Here is a 27962-nt window from a genome sequence, read left to right as displayed (position 1 = left end):
GAATAGGGACCTACCAAATTCACTGTCCATTTTGGTCAATTTCACAATCATAGGATTTTAAAAATCATAAATGTCATGATTTCAGCGATTTAAATGTGAAATTTCACAGTGTTATAATTATAGGAGTCCTGACCCAAAAAGGAGTTTGTCATGAATATAAAGGGAAGGGTAAACCCCTTTAAAATCCCTCTTGGCCAGAGGAAAAATCCTCTCACCTGTAAAGGGTTAAGAAGCTAAAGGTAACCTCGCTGGCACCTGACCAAAATGACCAATGAGGAGACAAGATACTTTCAAAGGCTGGGAGTAGGGAGAGAAACAAAGGGTCTGTGTCTGTCTGTATGCTGCTTTTGCCGGGGATAGAAGAGGAATGGAGTCTTAGAACTTTTAGTAAGTAATCTAGCTAGGTATGTGTTAGATTATGATTTCTTTAAATGGCTGAGAAAGGAACTGTGCTGAATAGAATGACTATTCCTGTCTGTGTGTCTTTTTTGTAACTTAAGGTTTTGCCTAGAGGGATTCTCTATGTTTTGAATCTAATTACCCTGTAAGGTATCTACCATCCTGATTTTACAGAGGGGATTTCTTTACTTCTATTAAAAGTCTTCTTGTAAGAAAACTGAATGCTTTTTCATTGTTCTCAGATCCAAGGGTTTGGGTCTGTGGTCACCTATGCAAATCGGTGAGGATTTTTACCAAACCTTTCCCAGGAAGTGGGGTGCAAGGGTTGGGAGGATTCTGGGGGGAAAGACGTGTCCAAACTACGTTTCCCAGTAAACCCAGTTAGAGTTTGGTGGTGGCAGTGGAGATCCAGGGACAAAGAATAAAATTAATTTGTACCTTGGGGAAGTTTTAACCTAAGCTGGTGAAAGTAAGCTTAGGAGGTTTTCATGCAGGTCCCCACATCTGTACCCTAGAGTTCAGAGTGGGGGAGGAACCTTGACAGAGTTGCTGGGGGGGGGCGGGGGGGTTGCAAGGTTATTGTAATGGGTGTTGCGGTACAGCTACTTTTACTTTTGCGTTGCTGTTCACGTCGGTGCTGCCTTCAGAGCTGAGCAGCTGGAGAGCGGCAGCTGCTGACCGGGAGCCCAGCTCTGAAGGCAGCCCCGCCCCCAGTAGCAGCGCAGAAGTAAGGGTGACGATACCATGACCCCCCGAAAATAACCTTGTGACCTTTTTTGTCAGGACCCCCAATTTGAGAAATGCACTCAAAAGACCATTTCACGGTGGAAGATCAGATTTCACAGTCCATGACGTGTTTTTCATGGCCGTGAATTTGGTAGGGCCCTATTTATGAAGGTATAGCAATTACATGTTGGATGAGAGATTCTGTTCCTAGCTCATGGCTGTCCAGAAGGTGCTGCTGAGACCTACAGGCAAATAGGATATTCACAGAAGGGCTTTAAAAGAGACAGATACCCAAGAGTCTACACAAATTGACTTTCACTACTGCAATATTGCCACCCAAGTGCTCAGAAATCATGAGATTAGCTTAAAAATTGTTGTTGTGTTTTAAAAGCTGGGTCTTTTTATTCACCTTCTGAGTTTTGAACCTTTAGGGTTCATATTTTCCATCTTTTGTCCACAAACACAAGAACTAGAAGCTGGCTTATCTTTTTATGGAAGTGGAGATCCTTCCATTTTCACATGACTCCAGGAGCTGGTGCTTTAAGAAAAACACAAAATATGAGATTTGTGATAAAATTGTGAGCGTTAGTTAGCACTACAGCCCTTACCCAGTGAAATCCATAAGAAGGGGATACTTGAAAATCTTGATTAAAATAATTGTAAAGCGTGAAAGTCTCTATCCAGTTGCGTGAGACTTGGCAGACTGAGTCTGAATATGAGAAAAATAGCCATCAACTAAAATCCCATATAAAAAGTTTACTTAGCCTTTGAGCCCTTTGGGGCAGGGACCATTTTTCTGTTCAGTAAAATCCTACAGATTAAAGCAATTGGGTTCTGTGATGTTGGGTAGAAATTACTCTAAACAACTACTAGACATCCCCAGTAGAGAACACCTGCAAACTCTGGGAAAATTCAGATCCATCTTTGCTGCTGGAACTTGTCTCTGTTCTGGATGGCTCCCCCAGGCCAGGTACGATATGGCCTGGGTGCAGTAACACAAGGCGACGAGCCATGTATTTCTTTGCTTTCAGAAGTTTGTGTCGCCACCTTATTTCAGTGGGGATTTTTATTTATTCATTTTCTTAGGTGTTTATTCCCCTGTTGCAGCCCTCTGAGTCCTTATGACATCGCCCACGGTGCCGTTGCTAGGCAGCACAGTGTACTGCAGCAAACACTGGAAGATGGCAGGGCGGAGGTGGAGGAAGCTAGCTGGGGGCTGGGTAATGGAAAGTGCTGAGACAGAGTTTCCTCTCCCTGTCAGCCTTTCAGGTTTCATGGTCCGGTCACATACTGAGCCAACAAGCCAGCCCCTATGGAGAGAAAAGGAAACAGTATGATGCTGTTATTAAATGGAAAATTGTTTTATTTCATGGCAAAATTGTTCTGATCTGCTTTCTGGGCATCATAGCTCCACTCCAAGACCAGTCAATCAAGTGACACAGAATTGCCAAATTCACCAAGTTCTCATTGGACCTGCTTTGGTTGCATGCTTCAGCCAATGCTGAGTCACTTTCTCTTTCCCACACACCAACACAGCACGGGACAGTGAGACTTACCCACCACCACCACCCCCAAAGGAATGAGCTTTACTGTGCATGCTGGTGCCAGGCACCCAGCACTGTCATAACAGGCCTTTATTCTGCATATGGCACAAGCTAAGAGTCCAAAGAATGTTCTTTACCATCAGACTGGGGAGTGGGTAAAAGGGGGTGGGCAGAAAGAATTAGGAATACCTCTAAAATGTGCAGGATATCACCAAAACAGGGAATCCTGCCATTTGCCAGCTGTTCAAGCCACTTGTGAATAGCTTGGCACATGTCCAACAGAAACCCATACTGGATTTTACATAGATGTTTGGTTGTTAAATCACATGGACTAGGAACGGAGAAGTTCTTCAAAACAACATATTTATCACTTGGCTTATTTGATGGATGCACATTTTAAGGCTGAGGGTGAAATCCTGACCCCACTGGTGTCAATGGACTTGACTTCAGTGGATCTATGCTGATTCACAGCAGCTGAGGATCTTCCCCAATGCACATAAATGTCTCCATCATCAGGGAATTTTGGAACTTAATTGGATCTCCTGGTCTCAGAGGAGGAGTTGCTACTTGAGGTGGATGAACAGGGTTCATGAAGAGTTCGACACATTGTTTATTCACAGATTTTTGTTACATCATGTGGCCAGCACTGTAGATAGCAGAGGCATCAGATAAATAATTCAGGAGTTTTCCCGCATCACTCAGTAACATTCTTTTGGGGAATAATTTCCCCACTGTCCCACCATGCAGCAGGAAGGTGTGCTGATTGTTCGGAAGAGGAAAAGCCTGGTGAAAGATATAAACTCCAGACCCGCAGGTACAAAGAGATACACACGTACCCTTCATTTAGGGCATAAGACTACATACATTTCATGCAGTTCTATTAACAATATACCAGGGCCCCCCATAAACACATACAGCCCAAACTGGTGGTGTGCACAGACTGCTCGTCCTGATACACAGTGGGGTGTTGCCATGGTGCTGTCTGCTCTCTACTCCCCTGCTTTGGGGAGGAGGAGCGAGGTTGCCCCAGAGCTCAGCAGTGGCAGTTCTGCCTGACTATGACACCACCAGTGCCAGGGAGGAGCCCACACACCCAAGCGACTGGGTGGAGATCTGACCCACAGTGCATAAATGCACCTGTTTTCTTTCCTCAGGTGTGTGCTGGGAATTAGGAGTTTGTGTTATTGTTCCTGGCTCAGGGCCTGACCATGCCATCCTCTCTAATATTGAGTAGTGTTTTACTGCATACGTGGTGCTACGGCATCAAGTCTGTGGCACAGCCAGAAATACAAACTCAGCACGAGCGGCACTGTTATTATTAGCTGTTTGTATTACAGTAGCACTCTAGAGAACTACCCATATCAAGACTTGAGCCCTACTCTATAAACACAGAGCAAGACACAGTCCCTCTCAAAACAGGCAAGCCAGAGGCACAAAGTGGGGAAGTAACTTGCTCAAGGTCATACAGCAGGTCAGTGGCAGAGCTGGCACTAGAACCTCATGCACCTGAGAAGCAGGCTGGGGCCCTACCCACTTGACCACAGTGCCTCTCTAAATAGTACATGGCAGACTCAACTTCTAAAGAACAATGCTGACCTTTGCTGGCCAATGATCTGAACTACTATAATAGCTTTAACTGACAGACTTATGGGTTGAATTTTATTTTTCATATTACATATATATATATATATATAAAATAGTAAAACTCCAAATATTCCATCTTAAATAAAATTAATGCTCAGAATAACTATTTTCGAACAGCCAGATCTGACTTAAAACATAAGAACAAGGAGAATTCAGATCTATGGCTGAAATGTCATCTGTAACATGCTCCCAAATGCCTATGTATTGTGGTGTCTCTCTCAGACAATTATAGCAACAGCACATACCATACATCTTTGTAGTTAAGACACAGTTTGGAGAGTCAGAAGATCTGGTCATTGACTTCAGTGGAGTAGGATTTTACCCCAGGTCCTGTTTCATACTTACTGTGTGACTTTCCTTCCTCCGCTTTCCCATCTGTAAAATGGAGACAGTATTTTCCATATCTACATCAGGGCAGGATTATGTGATGCTTAATTCATTAATACATACGAATCATTAGGAGATCCTCACATGGAAGACTTTACAGAATTGCAGAGGGATGAATTTCCGATATTGTTTCAACTTGAATTCCATGGGTATTTAATGCTGGTTTAATTCTTGTTGCTTTTTTCCCAAAAAAAAGGTCCCCGCCCCCATCACACATTATATAACAATCTGTGTGACAGCCAATTAAGCAAATGAAAGAGGTTTTAATTGGATTTTAGAGGGTGCTTACAGATTAATGTGTGTAGATGGCATTTTGGTTAATAATATCTGACATCAAATTCTAACACTTTCCTCCTCCTCACTTTTGCATATAGGAACAGAACTTCAGCTGGATTTTGGTTACCTACCTTGATTGTGAGAAATCTATGCCACTGCAATTTAATATAACCCACTCCTAAAATACACACTAAACACTATTATATTGGAAATGGATCAGAGCACTTGTTGCTGATATAGTTCACGGTTCATAGACTGGAGTGGTCCTAGAATGAAATTGCTATTGAAATAGTGTCCTTTAGAAAGGTAGCTCAGGAGATTAGGAGTTAATACTATTACTAATAGCTCTATAGCTCTACAGCTTGAAGTGTTAATGTAAGATTCTTGTGTCATTTTAGAAAAGGTGACAATTGTTTTATTTTCTGCTCAGGTGGTTTCTTTAAAAGATAATTTAGAGTGTGGGGGAAATACACAAAAACCTGGCTTTGTGCGGAGCTTCCATTTCTGGTGGTGGATACTGCCTCCTGCCTGTGATCTGCAGCATTACACTGTATGTGGTGAAGTCTGTGCATACATGTATAATTTGCAAACCCTTTGCAATCACCCCCAAATACTGCAGTTTTATTGTTGCAATCTGTAGTATTTTACACCATTACTACAGAATACTGTAGTACTTACTTATATTAGGTTCTATTTAGCAGCACTAAAACTGGTTGCAAGAGAGATTCAAGCGTACTCGAGCAGTATGATTGTAACACGATGGCTGTGCCACAGATAGAAGTTGAAGAGGCTAACAAAAGTAGGGTCTTTTAGCTCAAGCAGTAAAGGCTCGTGCATTTAGATCCAGACATAGCAGACTCGATCCCAGCTATCAACAAGCTGCCCTGAGGTGCAGTGTTATATTTGCATACACAACACCTCAGTCATCCAGGCTGTACACACACACTATTCCACCGGTAGAGCTGAGTGAATTGCAGCTTGTGTGCTTGAATACTCATGGGAAACAAACCTGCCCCCTGTGAGCATTCACACAAGCAAACCGATCTGAAGGGTTATTTCAATCAATGAGAAGGCACTGCAGCACACGACTCCTGTGACCAATCACAAGTGAGCGCCAATGGTGATAAATTTGAATATTAATCCACAGGGTAAATCATATTTGTGAGCAATTCTGACTAACGTGTGATCTCTGTTCCCAGATGTTCCTCACACGGAAAAATGCATTGTATTGATTGTTACAAACTATTCACTGTGTATTACCCCACCTTAATGGTGCACAAGTCCTATTGCAGGTGGGAGGGGAGCTGAATGGAAGCTACACATCTTATCTTACACACAGATCTGCAAAAGGTACAGCAAGCCCTGCAGGATAACAAAGGAAGGATTAACCAACATTATTATTAATTATTATTATTAATAATAATAATATTGTTTGTTATTTGGATTGCGGTAGTACCTCAGAAGCCCAGTCATGGACTAGGACTCCATTGGGCTAGGTGCTGTACAAACACAGAACAAAAGATGATCCTGGCCCATAATATGGAACTGAGCACTCTTCTGATAGGAACGGGGAAAATGTTGGCCAGATCTTTAGCTGGTGTAAATCACCATTGCTCTGTGGGGCTATATTAATTTTTTACACTAGTTGAGGAGATGACCTTCTTTCGGGAGGCAATGTGGTCTGATAGAGCACTAGACTGGTACTCAGGAGAATGGGTTCTATTCCTGGCTCTGCCACTGGCCTGCAAGGTGACCCTGGGCAAGTCACTTTCCTCCCTGTGTCTCAGTTTCTCCATCTGTAAAATGGGGTAATGATATTGATCTCCTTCATAGAATGCTTTGAGATCTCTAAAAGTGTTATTTAAGAGCTAGGTATCAATGATTATTATTAGCCTGCATGCAGTGTAAAACCAGCACAGCATAACCAAAGAAGTGACATTTGAATCTATCTCAGCTCTTATGTAACACACTGTGCAATTTAGGTACTTCCAAGCAGCCCACTGGCAAAGACAGACATAGTATTAGACAAGAAACTACTCAAGTTTTTCCTTAACACCACGTGTTCAGGGATTATTTCATGCATGGGAATTGCAGCACGATTCTTCCTCGCCTCGTCGCCTTCTTCAGCAGCAGGGAGAAAACCAGCAGCTGGCTGAACAGCAGCACATTTAACATTTGGCATTCTCTCCTGGAGTCTGTGGAGCGTGGGAAGGCAAGTGGGGGAAGTACCAAAGCACGGCCTAGCAAACAGACACAAGGAACCCATGCAGGCAACAACCATTATCAGCCGCAGCTCTGCATAAGGTGACCCATAGGCGCCGACTCCGTGGGTGCTCTGGGGCTGGAGAGGCTCAGCACCCACTGGCAGCCCCACAGATCAACTACTCCCCCACCCACCGGTGGGCCCACCAACCAGCTCCTCCCACTCCTCCCAGCACTTCCCGCCTGCCCAGGATCAGCTGTTTAGCGGCATGCAGGAGGCAGAGGGGGAGGAGCGAGGGTGGGGCATGCTCAGGAGAGGGGGCATAATGGGGCAGAGTGGGGGCAGAAGAGGTTGGCGGGGACAGGACAGGGGTGGAAAGAGACAGGCAGGGTGGGGTGGGTGCTTGGGGGAAGGGGTGGAGTGGGGTGGGGCCTGAGGCAGAGCAGGGGGCCAAGCACCCCCCGGCAACTCAAAGACAGTGCCTATGAAGTGACCACTATACTGCACAAGCAGAGCTGAAGTACTGATCACAGCCCTGTCTTCCAAACCCTCCTCCCCTGCTCTTTCACGATAAACTTGGCTCTACTAGAGAAAAAAACACTTAGGGCCAGATCCCCAGCTGGCATAAAGTTGCATGGCTCTATTGATTTCAGTGGAGTTACACCAGTTGAGAATCTGACTTACTTTTAAAAAAAAAAAAAGTAATAATTTCTGCAAACATTGCACATCTTGTCAAAAAGGCAGATGGGGGGTGGGGGCATAGTGGGAATCCAACTGGAAACCAGTTAAATTTGTTCAGTATTAAGCTGGATGGTTTCTATAATTGAAATAATGCAGTTTCCTCCTCCAAAATAGAAAGAATCAGATCCACTGATGGCAAGAACTTCATTGACTTATATGGAGTTACTCTGATTTACACCAGCTGAGCATCTGGCCTGATATTCTCATTTGCAATTTTCACAGGTAGCAGCAAAGGGTGAATGAATTCAGGCTGAGGCTTGCAGATCTCTTTCTTTATGTTGTAGCATATGGATTATGATGGCACTTTTAAACCTCCACATCTGAAGCATAAAATCAATTTTTAAGAACACACCAACTTTGGAAGCTTTTAAAAAAAATCTACAAATTAGTAAAAGAATAAATCTTGAACACTGGCTGTTTTCCAATGTGCTTCCACCTACCACGTCTATTTCAGATCTGATAGAGTGTCTGAAATGACAGAAGGTTTCTGTTGTTTCTGAAGGGATGTTTTTGACGTCTGATGTAATATGTTAGCTCTTCGGCACTATGGGAATAACTTGAGAAGTTTTAAGATTTCAGTTACAAAAATCCCCAAAATAGTTATTTTGGGCTTAATCCTACAATCATTCTCCTTTTGAGCCAAATTATGCTCATTGTTACACCATCATAAAACTGCAGTAACTTCATGGACATAAATAACGACAGCATTGTCTTTTGGGGAACTAAGGGCTTGTCTTTACTGTCGTGCTACATTGGCACAGCTGCATCGTCTGGTGTAGACATGCTATTTCGATGGGAGAGCACTCTCCCGTTAATGTAAATTACTCTACCTCAACGAGAGGTGGAAGCTATGTCAGCAGGAGAATGTCTTCCACTGACATAAAGCGCTGTCTACACTGCACTAAGTCGATGTAACTTACATCATTCAGGGGGATGGGTTTTTTCACACCCCTGAGCGACGTAATTTACATCAATTTAAGTGGCAGTGTAGACAAGCTCTTAGACACATGGTTCCTCAAGGATGCTCAGGTAGTACAGTGATGGATGGATGTGTAAGGGCTGAAGGACAATACCTTTTATTTCAGCCCAATATTTCAGATACAATAGTCTATACGGTTTTATGTTAGCTGAGTGTGTGTGAGGAAAATACCAAGGGCCTGAATTTCAATAATATATTATTGAAAGGGGATGTATCTAAAAAAACCAAAACAAAACAAAAAAAACCCTTCTTTGGAAGGATGCAACCCCTTTCATTCTGCTTGTCCCATCTGTGCATAGGACCTTGCTGATATCTCTATATCTTATAGGTAAAATACGTTATGAAAATTCTTAGGCTCTGTTGGGTAACAGTGCACAGGTCTCTGCTAGAGATTAAAATAGTGTATGTTATTATGTGGTATAATGCTTATATTTTTAGCCTAGCATCTCAAAAGTTTTTCCATGCCATGTGTTTCTTTCATATTGACCTAGATGTTTTGGATTCCCTGAATCTTGTAAAAGTCTTGGTCTGTGGAGTTTGTTTCCATTGATGAACCACAAGTGTAGGTATTTCCACACGTCTCTGCTCCTAACAAGAGACATGCAACTACCGGGTAACTGTATCTTTAGCTTAAAGCTCATCTCCACTCAGCCTGTCTTAATGGAGGTAACAGATGAAAAATGTTTATATTTATTGTATTCTTACAATAATCATAATTAATAACATAAGGGCATTAACAACTAGTGACACAATAAGAATGTAAGCTAGGCATATTTGCGCATGTGTGCACACATCTTTTTAAGATGGTTTGGTATGAAGAATAAGACATAATGACAGATGATGAATTTCTTAAGAGCAACTCCATTCCTCCTACCTACTCTGTAATTCTAACAGAGCTGTCCTTTTCATAATTCCTAGTAATTTCATATTACATTCTGGAAACACAGCTAAAATGAGCAGAAAGAATTGCAATATGGAACCACAAGGGACACATGGAATAAGGAGGAAAGGTGTTAGCAAAATGTGACAACTTCTCTGCAACTTCAGAGACCAAGTTTCAAACCCGATTTGAAGTGATGGATAGTTGATGGATTTAGCTCAGTCACATCAGACAGACTGGCCTGTAATCCACTTTGTAACTGTCACACGTTAGTTGATAATGCTTAGGAGAGGATTGGCAAGACAGAACGACATAACAGAATTACCTCTATCATCTACTTTATACACAGTTTAGTGAACTGGGATCATCAATGGTGAGCTCGTGCTAAGGACCCTTGCGACGTCACTGCATTTTCAGGAACTATATCTGGAATGGGGTGGGAAAGATGACATTTCTCCCCCCACCCCCATTCCAGATATGGTGCAACATATAGCACTGTGGGGATTTTATGCCTTTCTATGGAACACCCAGCACTATCCAGTGTTGGAGACAAGACCCTGGCCAGGATGGATCATGGCCATGCAGCAGTATGGAAAAAACTATAGATGTTCCTATAGGAACACATATTTCCACCATACCTTTACACACAGGTTTATGACAAAGCGAATTCCCCTCCTCCTTCCACCGAGGTATGGGGAGGAGAAGCTGATGCCAATATGCTACTAGGGACAGAAGAGTCCAGTTCTGCATGCCCTGCACCCAGTCTTACCACTGAGAAATCTGGTCCACACTTACAGACACTCTAGTCATGTGCTGCCACGAGCAGATTGACCTTTGGCCTGGTGTCTGGAAGAACTCTTCCCCCTTGGACACTCCACACTTTTGTGGGGCTCATCTGATTAGCCATGTCCTCTGTTCTCTTTCACTCTTCACAGGCCAGATCTTCAGCTGGTGTGAATGACACAGCCCTATTGACTTCAATGGAGCCGAGCCCATTTACTCCAGCTGAAGATCTGGCTCCATACATGTAATTGTTCCTCCAGAGCCCATGCAGAGTGCGGTAGGGGGAGAAAAGGAGATGAAAGGACTGATGACCTGATGCAGCATGTTAGGTGCTGAGCTCACTCGGGCAGATGCAAAAGGGGAGGGCAGGAGTGATTTCAGTATTTTTTAGGAAGTATGGAGCTGGCATGATGTTTGTCAAACACAATGGCTCAGTCACTTTGATTCCATGCAGCCCTTTCCCCTACACCCTTCATCCGTATTGTGTCTATTTAGACTAAGCTTTTCCCAGTGGGGAATTTTGGGCTAGGTTCTGGTTTCCATCTAAATCCAGAGTTACTTCAATAAAGCAAATCTGGATTTTCACTCATTCCAGCAAGCAACATCTGACCTCTTTGTCTATATCTGAGAAGCACCCAGAACATGGATGCCATATAAAATAATAAAGATAGCCATTCTTAATAAGCAGATGAGTACATTTTCAGCCCTCTGAGCTCTTTGTTTTCTCTCAGCATAAGCACATTTTTATTGCAGGCTGCTGTGATCTTCCAAGGGATAATATGAGGTGGTCTGAGCCAAGTTAATTTGCTTCCTTTTCTTTTTTTAGGATTGCAGATATCATCAAAAACAAACAGTACAAAGAAGTGGGGCGGGGAGGAGGGAGAACAGGCAGAGCAGAAATTGATTCAGAAACTAATTAAAATAAAGCATAGTCCTCAAATCCTCTTTAAATTATTCAGATGTCCCAATACTGAAGAAAGCAATGGCTCCTCTTAGCTGTTCTTCACTAAGTGTTCTGTTTTGGTTTCCAGAAATAACTAGTTTAATTAAATGTTCAAGACCACCTACTCAAGTGAATTCAGACTCTCACAGCTAGGGATTTTGAAGATTCCCAAAGGACCTGCATTTTTAGTGGCTCTGAATATTTAAAATGGAGGTACCTTTTTAAAGGAAACAGAGGTCAGGATTTGAAATCAAGGGACGGAATCCTAGTCCTGAGTAAGCCACTGGCTCTCTTTGGACTAGATTGTAGTCTTACAGATCATCGATGTAAGGGGCAATGTATAACTGCACCATTCCAGGAGCACAGCAGAGAATTAATTCTGGCTCAGAGAATCATGAACGATTCCTTCCCTGCTCCCCCACTTGTTCTGTGAAGGGAGTAACCAACTTCATCCTTTTTCATGGAACTGGTTAGTCCTCACTGTGCACCTGGCCATGAAGTAGGGGATGGAGCAGGATCTAGGGCTCTTCCCTCTTGACAATCAGCTCACAACAGGGGACCCTGCTCTCCCTGCTGCAGTCACAATCACAGTCCACTCAAGGGACTAGGTGAGGGTTCTTTCTCCATCACACAGCTCTCAGTAAGGGCTGTGATAATTTAGTCCTCAGTGACTGTGGACAAGCATCTTGATCTTCATGCCTCAGTTTCCTCATTTGTGGAATGTGGATAATCAAACTTATCCAATTTTCTTTCTTTGCAAAGCACTTGGAGAACTGCAGATGAAAAATGCCAAGTGTTACTTTAACAGAGTAACAAAATAACAACAATAATAATAATAATAAATATGGTGAGGTCTTTAGAATCAATCGTCATCCTCTGTCCATTTGTTCCAAGAGAACTGATCTCCAAAGGCTGAGTACAGAACTTTCCCTAAGGAACAAAGCAATTCCTCATGGCAGTGGGACAATTCAGTACTAATCACCACAGTGGGGCTCCTCCTTCCTTGAAATTTCAGATTGCTGGAAAAGTTCTGATCCTCTTCCACCACTACTGGGAAATTGAGCCTTCCCATTTCCCGTGGTGGAACAATAAGAATACCTTTAGAGTGACCACCCCCCCGGATGAAAAATTGCTTAGGGAAACATTCTAGGAAGTGTCTATTTCAAGCCAGGTTCCTGGGACATTTATGTTGGGAGAACATGCTAACAGTAATTAAAAAAAGCCTTGTAATAACTCTTGTGGCTGTAGCCCTGACCAACAAAACACCACCTTGGCAAGCCTGTCATTCTAGTACAGATCCTGACCTTGCACTAGAGAACTAGAGGCCAGCCTGATCACACAGCCGCTGCTCTCATCACTGGGGTTTTTCAAAGCTTGCACAACTGGAGGTTCCCCTTAGTAACTTCACTGTAAGCCAGTAGTTCTCCAGGACTTCTTAGTAATATCTGGAGACATTGTCCCCGGTAGTAATTTCAGATCAGTGTATAGTAAGGTATAAAAAATACATCAGAGGGTGAGATGAGGTGGGTACGTCTAGCAATAACCCCAAGGGCAAGATTTTCCAAGCTCATACAGCCTGATTTTCAAAGGAGTTGAGCAGCTGTAACTCCTGGTGACTTCAATGGAAAAAAATTTGCCTAGCTATCTGAGCAATCCTTGCATTTGCACACTCAAATTGCATAACTGTGCACAGAAATGGGCCCTTACGTGGGAGGGGAAACAACAAGGTTGGTTAAGTGATTCCCAAATCCCACACCACATGCCTGAGAAAATGTCCAGCTTGCCTCCAACTAGGCCCAAACTCCCTTTGGTTCCCTTCCACAACCTTTGGGGAGGAAGTCACCTCAGGAACAAATGCTGCACTCAGCAACACTTATCTGGGCAGAGACAAGCCCCATATAAAGATCAGGTATGACTGGGGGGTGGGGAGGCCTTTGGAGAGTCACACATACACACAGCAATAATACAATATACCCAGCCTCCAATACCTAAATATACAGATTAATACTCTCTAAACTGAGTACGAGTCCGGTCACTAGTGCTTGGGCATAGTGCAAGCTCAGAGTGCTGCATCATGAGCTCTGCTGGGCTGACTGGTGTCCGTCCCCATGTTCTGTAATACAGGGCTGGGTCTAGGCTGCCCGTGCAGCCTGGCTGCAGCCATGCCCCAGATCTGCTTGGTGATCCAGTCTCCTAGCCCTGAGTTCAGGCTCTGTTTGGACTTGGTCTCCCCAGCAGAATCAGCCAGAAGCACCTTCTGCTCAGACCTTAGCATGTGTGTTCTCTCTCTAGCACCAGCCCTGTGCCAGCTAGTTGGCTCAGAGTCAATAAGATGTCCCGCAGTCAAGCCCCTGTCCTTGTTTCTGAGTGACATTCCTCCCCTCCAATGGGAAGGATGGCTAGCAGCAGGGAGTGAGGTGTGGGATTTCCTTCTAGTCCAGCTCCCCTTTCTGAGCACTCCCACACCAATCAGGCTCCTGGAGATAGAGCTGACTCATGCGCAATGTGGCCACTCCGTGCACCTCCCCTCTTGAGCACAGCTGTCCCTGGGGATGTCTTTCCCAAGTACCCACTGTAACTATCCCTGTCGCAGCATTGCTTCCCATAACACCTTCACATACAGCACCAGTAGAGCAAAGAACCTGGTTTTGTGTAATCAACAGGCCCAACCTCAGCTCTGCTCTGCCACAAACTGACAGGAAACCCCCTGTTCTGCCCGAGCACTGCAGTGCATCTAGGCTCTCATCCTGCATCTCTCAGGACCAGGGCCATGATCCAAGGCCCCGTCCCAATAAGCCCATCATCTAAGGTTCACAGAGACCAGTCTGCCTTCCACATACACTACTGGGAGTAGGGCTCATATCCTCCATCTCAGCCCTGGGCCGGAAGCCCTCTAGCAGTTCCACCTCAGGGAGCTTCCCAATATCCAGGAGTGGCTGGCTTTTCTTTGCTGCCATCTACGGCAGCCCTTTCTCCATTCTCTCATCCAGCACATTGCCACTGAGTCTGTCCCCCTCAATGTGACTGTCCCTGAGGGACCGGCTGTGGTCAACAACGGCCAGCACCTTGTTCTCCATCTGTAGCTGGACAATGCATTCCTACAGCCTATGGATGGCAAGCTGGGCTCTTTCTGGCTCGTTCATAAGTGCCAAGCAGCTCAGGTGCCTTGGAGTCCTGGCTTTCCAAGTTGGCAAACTTGATGCTTCTCCACCTGGAAACACTGGCAAAGCTGCTCCTCTGCCCAGGTGGTCTCTCTTCTCTCATGCAGCATCTGCATCTGAAGACAGCTCCTGAGGCTGCTCATCTTGCCCTGTCGTTCTCGCAGCCACAAGTCTAACTTTCTGCTCTGCTCTTGCACACTCTGCAGGTCTCTCTCCAGGTTTACCACCTCCCGGGTCAGCTGCCTGGTCTGCAGCTCATCTCCATCTTGCAGTGCTGAATCCAGTTTATGCTTAGCATGATAGAGGGCAGGAGCACGATTATTTGTATCGTCTGAAAGCATGTCCCCCCATTTAAGGGATACTGTGCCTTTTCGCAGCAAGTAACTATACCCACCTGGCTTGGAAGGACTCAATCAATCACGTTGATTCAGCTTCCAGTGCTGAAAGAGCTTTTCCATCTGGATAGCTTTCATCTAGGAGTGCCCAATAATGAACTCATCTGCAGAACACTGAGGATGACAGGAATGATCGGGCATTGGCCAATTAATTTAGTCTGCTGCTCCCAGTCAGGCATTGGACCTAGTATTTGTCCATTCGAGGCTCAGTCCTTCACCCCAAGGACTCAGTTTAAGGCCACTAACTTCTGTGCCTCATCTCTACGTAACAGACTTCTGCAAACCCTTGGTGGATAGACCATTCTGGTGGAACTGGTCACTGGCTCTCCTTCTAGCCACTGGGTTTCCCCATTGCTCCTTGCACCCCTGCACAGTAGCCTGACAATGGCTACCTTAAGTGCAGGGATTGCTCTCTCCCAACACTTCACTGGCAAGATACCCCATGGGACAGGGATGACTGATGAAGTAGTGGGGAGACCATAGTCCCACCCATCCCCTCTCCACCAGCCAATGGAGTTGGCTGCATGGGCAGGGGAATGCATGCTGCACTCAGGAAGAGGTACAGCAGTGGGCGTGCTCCCTTTGCACTCCCATAGAGCTCCACCTGGAGACCACTGTTCGGCACAGCCCTGACTACAGAGCGGTGATTAAAGACTAGAACTGAAGCAGACATTTTCCTCTACCTTCTAAAATAAAAAGTCAAATTTATCCCTTCTACAATGTCCAGAGAAGAAAATAGCCCATATTATTAACTGACATCAAATAAACCTGTGAGAAAGAGACACTTTGGAAGAAAGGCTCTGTCCTGCTCTTGACCATTAACTCCGGATTAAGCCCATTTAATAATCCCAGTCTATGGCCTTGTTTACACTACACAGTTTTGTCGACAAAAGTCAGCTTTCATCGACAAAACAATGGAGGTGTACCCACTACAATGCTCCTCTTGCCAAAATTGGGATATGCGTGCCATCTATCACCCCGCCGCAGTGAGGCAATCCCATTGCTTTAAAGCCATCAGGCATTTCCTGCACATTACAGAGAGTCACAGTCCTTCATAGTAGGAGGCGATTAATGACCCTGCACACTTGCATCACCACAGCCCCCACGGTGGACTTTCCAACTCCAAACTGATTCGCAGCTGACCAGTAGCAGTCGGGAGTTGCCAGCTTCCACCCAGCAATTGCCACTCACTTTTCCACCGCCAGCTCTTAGTCTGGTGTCCCTGCGCTGCAGTGGGGGAGCGAGCTCCTCACACAGGTCCAGGAAGGGGGATTTGCGTATCTGAAAGTTCTGCAGCCACTGCTCGTCGTCCCAGACAATGACAATGCAATCCCACCTCTCAGTGCTTATTTCCCGAGCATATCGTGTGCAGCTGCTCTGTGAATGCCAGCAGCAATCTTGAATTTTTTCTGTCCATGGCACACAGCAGCACAGGCACCACCGATTCACTTTGATTCACAGCTCATGAAATACTGTAGGACCGGCTGTGCTGTGTTCATAATGCTCATCACCAGACTGGTCAGCAGTTCAAGATCCATGCTTTCAGGCAGAGATGGCAGGTGCACAGTTAACAAGGGCCGTTGAAAAATGGCATGAAACAAAGTCGGAAGCCCATGGAATGATGAAAGAACTTTATCATGGGACAGTGAGCACACCCCTATGATGCACCATGATCTGTTCCCAGAGCTCCCAATGGCAGAGGGTGGTGAGTTACACAGTGGGATAGCTACTCACGATGCAAAGCTCTCTCTGTGAAGGCAAGAGCACCGACTGTGGATGCGCTCTGCTGACAAAAGGAGTGTTGTGTGGACATGCACAACCGATGTAATTAAAGCGGCTTATGACTGTCAACGTGACTTAAGTCCACTTAACTCTGTAGTGTTGACATGGCCTAATTCTTATTGCACTTAAAATATTCTTCCCCAGGTTAAAGAAAATATAGTCCCAATTACTTTGCACTGGAATCTGCTCGATTTCAATGGGTCTAAGAATTAACAGAGCTTACAGTCAGACTCTGAGAGCAACTACAAGCCTAGAATGTTGCACTGTTCTCCCACCCACCATAACCTCTTCTTTTCAAATCCCAGTGCATCCTTCCTAAGGTGTTCTGTGTTGATGGGTAACTTTTCATGAGTTCTCCATCCACTTTTCTTCTCAAATCCATCCCGTCTGCAAGCCTTAAGCTTCATTCATTTAAGAAGGATCTCAGAAAGATCTCCTCTCTTGCAGCTTGTTAAATCTGTCATTAGCATACCATTGTGACTTTGCACTCTATGATTTTATAAAAATATGCTAATGAGTGAGAATACAATGTAACTGGAATATGCTTTCTGCAAAAGGTCTCTTGTAAGGTATCATTACAAAGCTTATAATCTACTGAATGTGGTCATCCTATTTGTATAAATGTATCACTCTTGTATCTGAAACTAGAAATATGAAATCTAACTCTGAGGTCCTATTGTAGTTATGCAAAGTGTGGGTCATTAATGGTGGTTTGGAATCTTAATGGCTCCCATTAACCAGGACAATTGACTGTAGATGGCTCTGTTTAACTTGCAAGTCTTCCTGTATAGGTTTGTTCTGGCAAATGGGTAATGAAGTCTTACAGTGACATGTGATCATGTCACCTGAACTGGAATCCATCTTTAACCTGGTGCTTTTCCATTAAGAAGGAGGGGTGGGAACCCAGAGGGACAAAGGATTCCCACCTTGTGCAAAAGATATATAAGTGGGTGGAACAGAACAAAGGTGGGTGGCCATCATGACAAATTCCCTAGCTACTGCCTGAGCTGGAACAAGGGCTGTACCTGGGGAAAGGATTGTGCCCAGACTAGGAAGGTGTCCAGTCTGTGAAAGAAACTTATTGAAACATCTCTGAGGGTGAGATTTTATCTGTATTCAGTTTTATTATTGTACTAGGCTTAGACTTGCGTGTTTTATTTTATTTTACTTGGTAATTCACTTTGTTCTGTCTGTCACTACTTGGAACCACTTAAATCCTACTTTCTATATTTAATAAAATTACTTTTTACTTATTAATTAACCCAGAGTATGTATTAATACCTGGGGGGGGGGGTGGCAAACAGCTGTGCATATCTCTCTGTCAGTGTTATAGAGGGCAAACAATTTATGAATTTACCCTGTATAAGCTTTATACAGGGTAAAATGGATTTATTTGGGGTTTGGACCCCATTGGGAGATTGGCATCTGAGTGTTAAAGACAGGAAGACTTCTTAAGCTGCTTTAAATTAAGCCTACAGCTGTGAAGGGATGTGGTTCAGACCTGGATCTGGGTTTGCAGCACGCTAGCGGGTCTGGCTCGAACCAGGCAGAGCACTGAAGTCCCAAGCTGCCAGGGCAGGAAAGCAGGGGCAGTAGTCATCTTGGCACATCAGTTGGCAGCCCCAAGGGGGTTTCTGTGATCCAACCCGTCACAACCATAAATGCACCAGATACACTGCACCATTGCAAAACCTCAGAGTGGAAAAAATGGTTTGCTTTACTATCAGTGTAAACTTTCATCTTCTTCTACAGTCTTATTCAAAAACCTCGGCTATATTTTAATTTGAACTTAATGATGGCTTACAGAAAGTCAATGTTTAGCACAATGGCAGCTGTTTTTGTCCCCCCCCCCCACAGACACACCTTCTTGGTTTCAATTAAAACAGATTTATTAAAAAGATGTTTTGCAGACATGCTGCATTGTACTGCTGGGGACACAGCGAATCAATTAATTTTGGAGGGCTGCTAATACATACAATTTGCACCATCAGCATTTAAGTGAAGAAAGGGTCATTTAAAAAAAATCTTTTACCCCTGTGGAATATCTAAAGTCTACTTCCCAAACAGCATGGCCTCACAGTTCAGAGCAACGGTGGCACAGGCTGCACTACCGTGACTAACAGCTAGCACACATCACATCATAATAAAAACCATGACTTGGAATGCAGTCAAGATGCAGTGGATCATAAAATAGCTTTTTATCTCTAATTTCACTGAGAACAGCAGGGTTGGTGCTGAATGCAGAGGTATCACTAATGGTCTGAGGCCATGTTTTTTGGAGTTAAGGAAATTAGAGTACAATTGTTGTTCCCGCTAAACTTTTGAGCTCATTCTCTTTTTCGCTGCAGCAGCATTAGTCACCTTTTCCCTTGACAAGCCTGTAATGAATGCATGCATGTGGAGAGTACATAAAACTGAGCAACCCGAGCTCTCCGCTTGGCCAAAACAGACCTACATTCCAGAAAGTAGTTCATTTGGAAATGACGCAACTTCTCCACGTATCATACCACCCGGGTTAAGCGCTGTAATTTTGTAAGCTGAAGATAATGAAGATCTATAGGCCAGATCCTCAGCTAGTGTAGAATGGTGCAGTTCTGCTGAATCCAACGGTGTGACTGATTTACACTGGTTGAGTTTCTGGCTCCAGGCGTATTAAGAATAACAGAGTATCTACAATATATCTATATTTTGGATATATCATCAGCCGTCCACACCCAACAGATGCAAGTGCAATGCCGAATCTGAAGGTCCATTTATTCAGTCAAAACTGTCATTGACACCCATATAGAGGGCATTCAATACTTCTCAGGATTGGGTCTGTGTGACGCAGAGGCCCATTAATTGTACGTTATCCTGTGTGTCAAGCAACTCTTGTCATGCCTGACATACTCACTACATCTAACATACTATTGTCATAATCTGTATCTAAAAAATATCATGTAAGGTATTATATACCAACTGATAACATGCTGGTCTTGAAAATCATTGTGAGCTGTATGTATGGGGTGTGTACAAAGAATTATAAATATGTACTAGAATTACATTTTAGCATGTGTTTGGCAAGGAATGCATAAGCTCACTCTCCCCTAGACAAAGGAATGTGTATTAACAATGAAGGTACAATTACATGTAAGGTAAAAATGCTATCAAGCAAGGGATAAGATAGCATAGCGTCTATACCCCCAAGCAGGAGAATGAAAAGTCAGTCTGAGCAGAGTTTCATTTCACACATTTCAAAGGTTTACTGGACTATAAAAAGAACAGGAGAGAACCCCCTAGTTATCCTTCACCTAAGGAGTCAAAGAGTCCAAATGCTTTGAGCTCTGTGTGTTGGGTCCTGGCTAAAGGTCTAGCCAGCCACCGTGGAAGACAGACTGTGATGAGAAAAACTTCTTTGAACGAAAGACTCTAGTTTGTTAAGTTGAGTTTTAAGTCTTAGAAGTGTATTTTGACTTTTGTTTGTCTGTAACCATTTCTATCCTTATTCATTATATTTGGTATCACTTAACGCTATGTCCTTTTGTTAATAATCTTGTTTTACTTTACCATAAACCAACTTATGGCTTTGATTGAAGTGGAATTAGAGTAACAAGCTGCTGTGTGTTGTCTCTTTAAAGAAGCCATGAACTTGATCCGGTTTTGTGAGAGTGTTACAGTAAGGAGGAATTGAATTGTGGAAAGAGGCCTTTGAGGAACTTACTTGTTAGGCAAGGTTTGGACTAGCGGAGTCCTGAAGAATTTGCTGGCAAGGCAGACAAGCTGATGACTCAGGGAGCTCACATATAGCTTAGCAACAGAAAAGCTCTCATTTGCTCAGGCTGAGAGGGGTAGCACAATGGCTCACAGATCTGGGAACCCCAGCAGAACTTCACGGTCTGTTACCATGGTGATGAGCTCAATATAAGAATCTATGCAGTCAAACAGGGTCCAATATAATCCTCCTTTTAAAAAGACCTGTGAGATACAGCATTCTTTGTGACCTTTGGAAAACCACCACCACAACAGGACTGTTCAATAACATTCAAGAAAAATGATGGTGGTTTCTGTGTAGAAAATCAGCTGTAAAATCAGCTGGGTTGAACCTTTGCAGAATATGTTTTTATTTGATTTACTTCACACTAACAATATGAGACTCATCTTCCAAACACTTTGCTTTCTCTTTTTTTTTTTTGTTTTAAAAACCCCAGCGCAAGAACATTTGTGCTAGGGAAGAAAAGCCTCACAGACGAATGGCTTTGTACATACACGGATAAAACTGCCTGAAATAGCTTTGTTTTGAAACAATCATTGTCTCTTAGGAATTTTAGTTATTCTGTTGGAAGATAACTCTCAACGTTTTTCTGTGTCTTTCAAAGTAGTTATTTACTTAGTAAGTGAAGGGAAAAAGGAAAGAAGTTTCTTCACTAAATTTATTTTGCAGCTGTGAGCATCACAAGCCAGAAAAGGGATGAAAGCAGGCGAAAGACAGGATTACATTCCACCCCAACTCCAAACTGACATTCAGAAATTGTCCCCAGATTATCTGAATATGGAAAGATTTTATTAGAGATTCCTGATTGTTAAAAAGCTGGCTAGAGTCCAATGGTATGTGTGCACTTTAGATGTAATTTTCAGATTGGGTAGACTACACTAGATAGTTTTGATTGAACTAGCATGTTCGCAGTGGGTGGGAGGCAGTACCGGTTAGCTGCCACAGTACAATCCTGTCCAAGACCCCTGTATGTACCTGAGTGTTGAATGTCTAGCCATTAAACAACAACATAGTGTAGATGAATCCAGGAATTCACAACAAACATATATAGTTTCAGGAAAGACCATTTTGTATACTGAAATATGGTACACTATATTTTCTTGAAAAAAGAAAAGGAGTACTTGTGGCACCTTAGAGACTAACAAACAAATCTTTTTGTGAATACAGACTAACACGGCTGCTACTCTGAAACCTATATTTTCTTGGTGTTTTAACTTATGTTTAGTGCCTGCATCTCCCATTTATTTATACACGCACACACACACATACAGAGAGAGACACGGGGGTGGGGGAGAATAGCTTTCTACTGGAAAACAGCCCAAGCTGTGATGTTTGATCTGAAGCCCGAACCAAATGGCTCCAAAGCCTGAAGAGGCCTGATCTGGTGCCTTGGTTCATCTGAGTTCTATAAAAGGTCCAAGCAGCAATATTCAGATTACTTCTCCACAGTCCAACAAGGTCTGGTATGCTGGTTTGGATCCATCTTATACTATTTCAAAATTTCAAGTCTGCAGTTGAATTTTCCCATGTTCCGATTTGGCCTTCTCTCTACTTGCTATAATAATCATATTACGTAGTGCCACAGAATGAAAAAAAGATGCAAAATTAGCAAGTGCACGGAGACCTTACTATTTCCAGCATTGTTATGCAACACCCTTCCTCTACCCAACCCCCACATTGTGCCATTTCACTCTACGATGTGCACATGTTCAGAACAATAGCTTGCATATGTGCACGGTTACACCTCTGCTTTCTTTCCACTAGGTGCTGTAGTCTTTGACTTACTGATCTTTCCTTCATGCATCTCTTCAGAAAATTCCATGGTAGGTACATCATTACTAGCTGTCTATTCTATTTCCAGCATAAATTTAAAATCACCTCTTTGTCCCTTTTGCAGCCCACACCCTGACACAGCATCTTCTCACAGTTCTCTCCCACACACACAACTCATGAAATTACATTCCTAACCCATATGGGTATGATGAATGGTTGGTATTCACCTCTGTTACACAGGACCAGCTCACTCGAGGGTTTGTAGTGGGTGACAGAATGGCCACTTGTTCGCTGGTTCAAATGTCATTTTGGATGGCAAGGACAAAAGGTTACGCAATGTTTATTCTTTGTTTGCCTAAATGAGTCAATGGTATCATAAAAACGGCCAGGATTGACAGTCTTATTCGCAGCCTTAGAGAGGTCAAGAATCAGGAGGTGGCTGGACTACTCTAGAGAGATATTGATTAGGGTGGTGTGTGTGTCCAAAATGAGCATTTGGGCATCTATGTAACACTAAGATATACTGATGGGCAGCCTCTAAATGACAGATAGAGCAGTGATTCTCAAACTTTTGTCCTGGTGACCCCTTTCACATAGCAAGCCTCTGAGTGTGACACCCCCCCTCCCCCATCAATTAAAAACACTTTTTAATATATTTAACACCATTATAAATGCTGGAGGCAAAGTCGGTTTTGGGGTGGAGGCTGACAGCTCACAACCCCCCCTCCCCCATGTAAGAACCTCGTGACACCCAGAGGGGTCCCAACCCCCAGTTTGAGAACCCCTGGGATAGCGAGATAGGACAGACGTACCTAAATGTAGGATTTGTGCCTACTTTAGAAAATTATATTTTGCTAGAATAGAAAGCCAGCCACAAAAAGCTGCTTTTCGTGGGCCTTTTGTTTCAGTAATTAACCCCAAAAAACAACCTTTCTGCAGACACACTAGTGAAATACACTCGTAACAGGCCTCACTTTGGCCTTTTTTTCTCTCCAAGGTGTTGAACATGAGGTCAGTCATTCCCCTTAGAACAAACATCAGTCTAGTGGAACTGCTTTCTCGGAGGAAAAAGAAAAAGAAAAAAAAAAGCTCCCGTTCATCATCTTCCTTCAGCTTTTCTCTAACAGAGACTGTGGCAATATCCGTTTAAGTTTAGAAAGCATATTGTTACAGGATGTGTGGGAACCACAAATACCATCTGAGGCCAAGTTACAGTAAATCCTATTCTTAGTGTCGCTAATGGAAGTACTTCCTTCTCATCAGAAAAGTAAAAGAAAGTAGGCCCATTAATTTTTCACTCACTGCTGCAATAAAAAGGCACTTTACAAGGGAAAAAATGACTCCAATAAGTTACCTGAGGCATTCTCTGCTTCAATATATTTCAGTGTCGGGAGGATTGAAATTAGCTCTGTCTATAAATGGTCAATGCCCAAGCTCTGCATAGTGTACCATAAATATGACTTCAATTTTTTGTCTATATTTATGTTCATGTTTTTACATTATTCGTTATTAAGGACACACATTGCAATAAAAGGCTAATCATTTACTACTGTCGTCCCTGGGCATTGTGTATAATACTGTAGAATAAATCAGAAGGAACACATTTGCCCTTAATGTGAATTTAATATGACAAGGGATATTATATGTTCCACTTGATCTGACTGTTTACACTTCCTGTGCCTGGTTTTCCTGACCGACACCAGAACAAAGCAGGAGTAAATCCTTTGAAGTCAATGGATTTAAGCTAATGTAAATGAAGTGTAAGTCAGAAGAGAATCAAGCCTTCTGTATCATGAATTCATTCTCTATTCATTGTAATAGCATTAATTTAAATGAACTGGTTTGATATTCTTATGGCTATTATATATATGTGTAATTTATGCCATGTTTTCTAGTGCTTGGAGCAGGAGACTGTTAGTCAGGACTCCTGGATCCAATCCTTGTTCTGCCCAACTGTGAGCTACTGAGGACGCAGAAGTCCCACAATCCCCTTTTGGCGTCATGGAAAGTTATGGCTGCTCAGATATCTCAGGATCAGTAAGTCACTTTGTATTTCAGCTTCCTCAGGATAATCTGGGGGTTTCTTTTTTAAATGGGATAATATTAGGGCATCTTTAGGACTAAGAAAAAAGAAAAGGAGTACTAGTGGCACCTTAGACTAACCAATTACTCCTTTTCTTTTTGCGAATACAGACTAACACGGCTGCTGCTCTGAAACCTGTCTTTAGGATTAAGACAGACTGTACTCAGTACCAAATGAGAGACACATTTTGTAAATGCAAAGTGAATTCAGTGCTCATGAAAGGTGCCAGCTTGTCAGCCCTGAAAGTTAACATCTGGTCTTTGTCACCGGGACAAGTGCAGCGAGTGGCATTGTTACCCCAGAATTTGACATAATACCACGGTCAGCAGTTTTGTACGTTCAGCTATTGCCAGCTGAAAACCAAACATCACATAGCTAGGAAAATCTTAGGGGAGGAGACAAGGTCAGACAGCTGCATACTTGCAGTTTGTTAATCAGAATAGGAGGGTGGCACAGAAAGTTAACAAGTATGGAAGAGAGTGAGTATACAGAGGCCTTGGTTTTAAGTGCCCCGACACATTGTTATGACTAGAAATGTTTTGATGATCAGAGATGAGTAGTTTTGCTGAAATTAGGAGAACTGGTGACCCACTAGAAGTCGCTATAGGTTATGTGCTTTGTTTGAATAAAAGATTAGGTGAAAGAATATGCTTTGGAGCAGACCAAAGAAGCTTTCTTTCAGCAAGAATCTGACAGCTAAATTCCCGGGGAGCAGCCCCCCCGCCCCGGAATGCTGGCCACTGATTCCTCAAAACTATTTTTTAACTCTAGATAAATATACTTGTTTTAACATGCACTAACTCTGCTGCGACAGCATGTGTGTGTGTGTGAGTGCACCTGAGATCTAATAAAAAAGTAGTTTTAGGTGAAAGCACACTTGCTTGTATCAATTATTTATCGGGCAGATTGATTTATTCCTGACACTGCCTGGAGAGAAACAGTTAAGTTACCAGCGCATTGGGGTTCTGAGAAACCCCAGGTAACAGCATCAGTGCAAGCTTCCACTCATGTGCCTCAGCCTTAACATGGGGGGGGGGGGGAGATCACTTCTAGAGGAAAGAGTAATTCCTTTTCCGTGTCCATTCAATCCTGGGTCTCTCTGCAGAGATCACCAACCCATCCAGTAGGAATTAGTGTGAGACTAGCCTTCTATGTCAAAGACCACCCCTCAGAAAATGGTGACTTTCTGTCTCAACTGATCTGGAAGAATATCAGCAGCCTACAGGTAAAGGTTCGGTAGCCTGTTACCAATCATCTGAGCCATTCACAATGCCATGTGTATACATTTCTGGTCCATGTCGTAATTTGTATGACAACATAGAAACACACAGTTCCAAATAGCCAAAGCTCTTGTAGCTTAGTCTTGGATGGATTTCTTTCCTATCAAAAAGGATGGGAGATATTATTAAGCATTATGATTAGTGATAACAAATAGTAAAAAAAACATTTAGGGCTAAATTGTGCCTAACCACTGCATGAGTAGTTGCCTGGGGGTATTGGCATGAGGAGTGGGCCTGTCAATACCGCCCTAACTCTGATCCCATTGAAGTCAATGGGAACAATAAGGTGAGTACTACATTTTGAAAATATCACCAAAAGAGACTCCAACCTGGACAAGGTCCAGGTCTGCTAGCAATATCCGCACTTGAAGCACAGAGGCTACTCCCCCATGGTGCCCCCCAAAGGTCCAAGTCCCCCCCAAAGCATGACAGGAGGAGACAGGGCCATGGCGTTTTTACACAAAGGTAACAAATGGAAAGAAATATGTCCAGAGAAAAACAACTCTAATCTGTATGAGGTGGCTCTAATGATAAAACACTAGAATTTAGGGCTGTAGTGGAATTGTGTGACCCACATGAGTTTCTCCAAAAGAGGTTGCCCACTGCCAGAGTATAGAGATTTGACCGATAAACTGAGGTACTGACATGAATAAATAGTACATTTAGATCCCAGGGAACCTGGTTCTTGTTGCCTCATAATATTGTACTGAAGACTGAAAGTCATCATTAAAAAAAAACAAAAACTTTGGTATGTCTGCATTTTCTTACATAGGTCAGGTAGGTTAGCAGGATACTAACAGAAAAAGTGCTACAAACAGAAATAAATTGTGGTTTATGCATTTGGTTAGCTGTTGGGGTTAAATGTTGCAATATTTCACCTGACACAAATTCTCCTTTACATTTCCTCTCTTCAGTGAATAAGAAGAGCCTAAGACTAACAACAACAAAAAAAAAAAGAAAAGGAAAGGCACAAATGAAAAGACAGTCAGGCGGGAAAAAGATTTCTTTCTGACTCTGTACTGCAGAGCTCTCTGCTTCACTGGTTTTGGCTCGGGACACAAGTCTCAGAAGACTTCTGGTGAGCACGAGAGACAAGCCCTCCAAGTTCATATGCTCTGGAAGAGTTTAACCGTTGTCAGTTCAAGACGGCCTTGTGCAGCTCCATCTAAACCACTCATTCACTGTTAAAATGAGCTCTCTCCTTCCCATTCATCAAGGTACTGGAACAGGATATTCAAGTGGGTTCACAGAGGTACCGGTACATGGTCTCCAAATGGGCCCTCAATGGGCCAAAAATTTTGAATTGTATTAGTTTTCATACTGGCCTGTCTTACAGAAGCTGAGCAGAAGGGATTCAGTCATGGTATCTTCACAGAAGCAGAATTACAGAGTAATTATCCCTCTCGGATATAAATAAATTAGAGTGATAAAAAGGGACGATCCTAGCTAAATCTATTTGCAATTTTCCAACATGCATCAACTTCCCCCAACTGAAAACCAAAAAAATTTAGCCAATGTTTTTTGTGTATTTTATTCTGTTCCAATCATAGCAAGACTGCAGGACAGCAGTATGTTTGCATCTGTAATGAAGGACACTTGAATTGTATGATTAAACCAAACTGGTCTTATATGTTTTTTTTCCTGTGTGGAATGCCATTATTTAAATATTTTTATTAAAAAAAAAGAAAACAAATGAGTTATGCAATGCAGTGAATACAATCTAATGAAAAGAATATATAGCTCCACCTTTCTTTTCGCAATCAACCTGAGAAAACAATTCATCTTATTAATGTCCATCATTTTGGCATTTTCAGATGCTTTGTTTTAAAGATGACAATCAGACACACAGAACTAACGTTTTCCTCCAGTCATTCAGTCACTTTTGTGTGTTTTTGCTTATTTGTTTGTTTTTGTTTTTAAAGGGGGGCAGCTGCTTTGTGATCAGTCAAATGTCAAAAGTCATTCTTATCATAACAAAGCAGAAAATAAAATATTCCAGGTAGCTCATTGTCATGGACGTTCTTTAAAATCATAAAGGGGTAAGATCTTTATCTCCATTCACATGGGTTAACTTTCATTAAAGTTAGTGGGAATTGCACCCCTGCGTCAAAGAAAAGACACCTAGTGCTCTGCCTCTTCTTTTTAGCTTTAGCATCCAAGGAAGAAACTATATAAAGGTGAACTTATTTAGTGGTCATCAGCTTCCTCTGGAACACAGGAGTGATTTTGGAG

At 43.0% G+C, this 27962-nt stretch overlaps 1 long non-coding RNA gene across 1 annotated transcript; it reads left to right on the top strand.

Moving 5' to 3' along the window:
- Positions 1–300: 300 nt before the first annotated feature.
- Positions 301–27725, top strand: LOC141993369 (uncharacterized). The gene is made up of 4 exons (XR_012640828.1): positions 301–387; positions 22359–22417; positions 24263–24404; positions 26645–27725. It is a non-coding gene; the product is annotated as an uncharacterized LOC141993369 (long non-coding RNA).
- The last annotated feature ends 237 nt before the right edge of the window (positions 27726–27962 follow it).

The sequence above is a fragment of the Natator depressus genome, chromosome 9 (genome assembly GCF_965152275.1).
Source record: "Natator depressus isolate rNatDep1 chromosome 9, rNatDep2.hap1, whole genome shotgun sequence".
Taxonomy (NCBI): domain Eukaryota; kingdom Metazoa; phylum Chordata; order Testudines; family Cheloniidae; genus Natator; species Natator depressus.
This window is presented reverse-complemented; position numbering and strand designations above follow the sequence as displayed.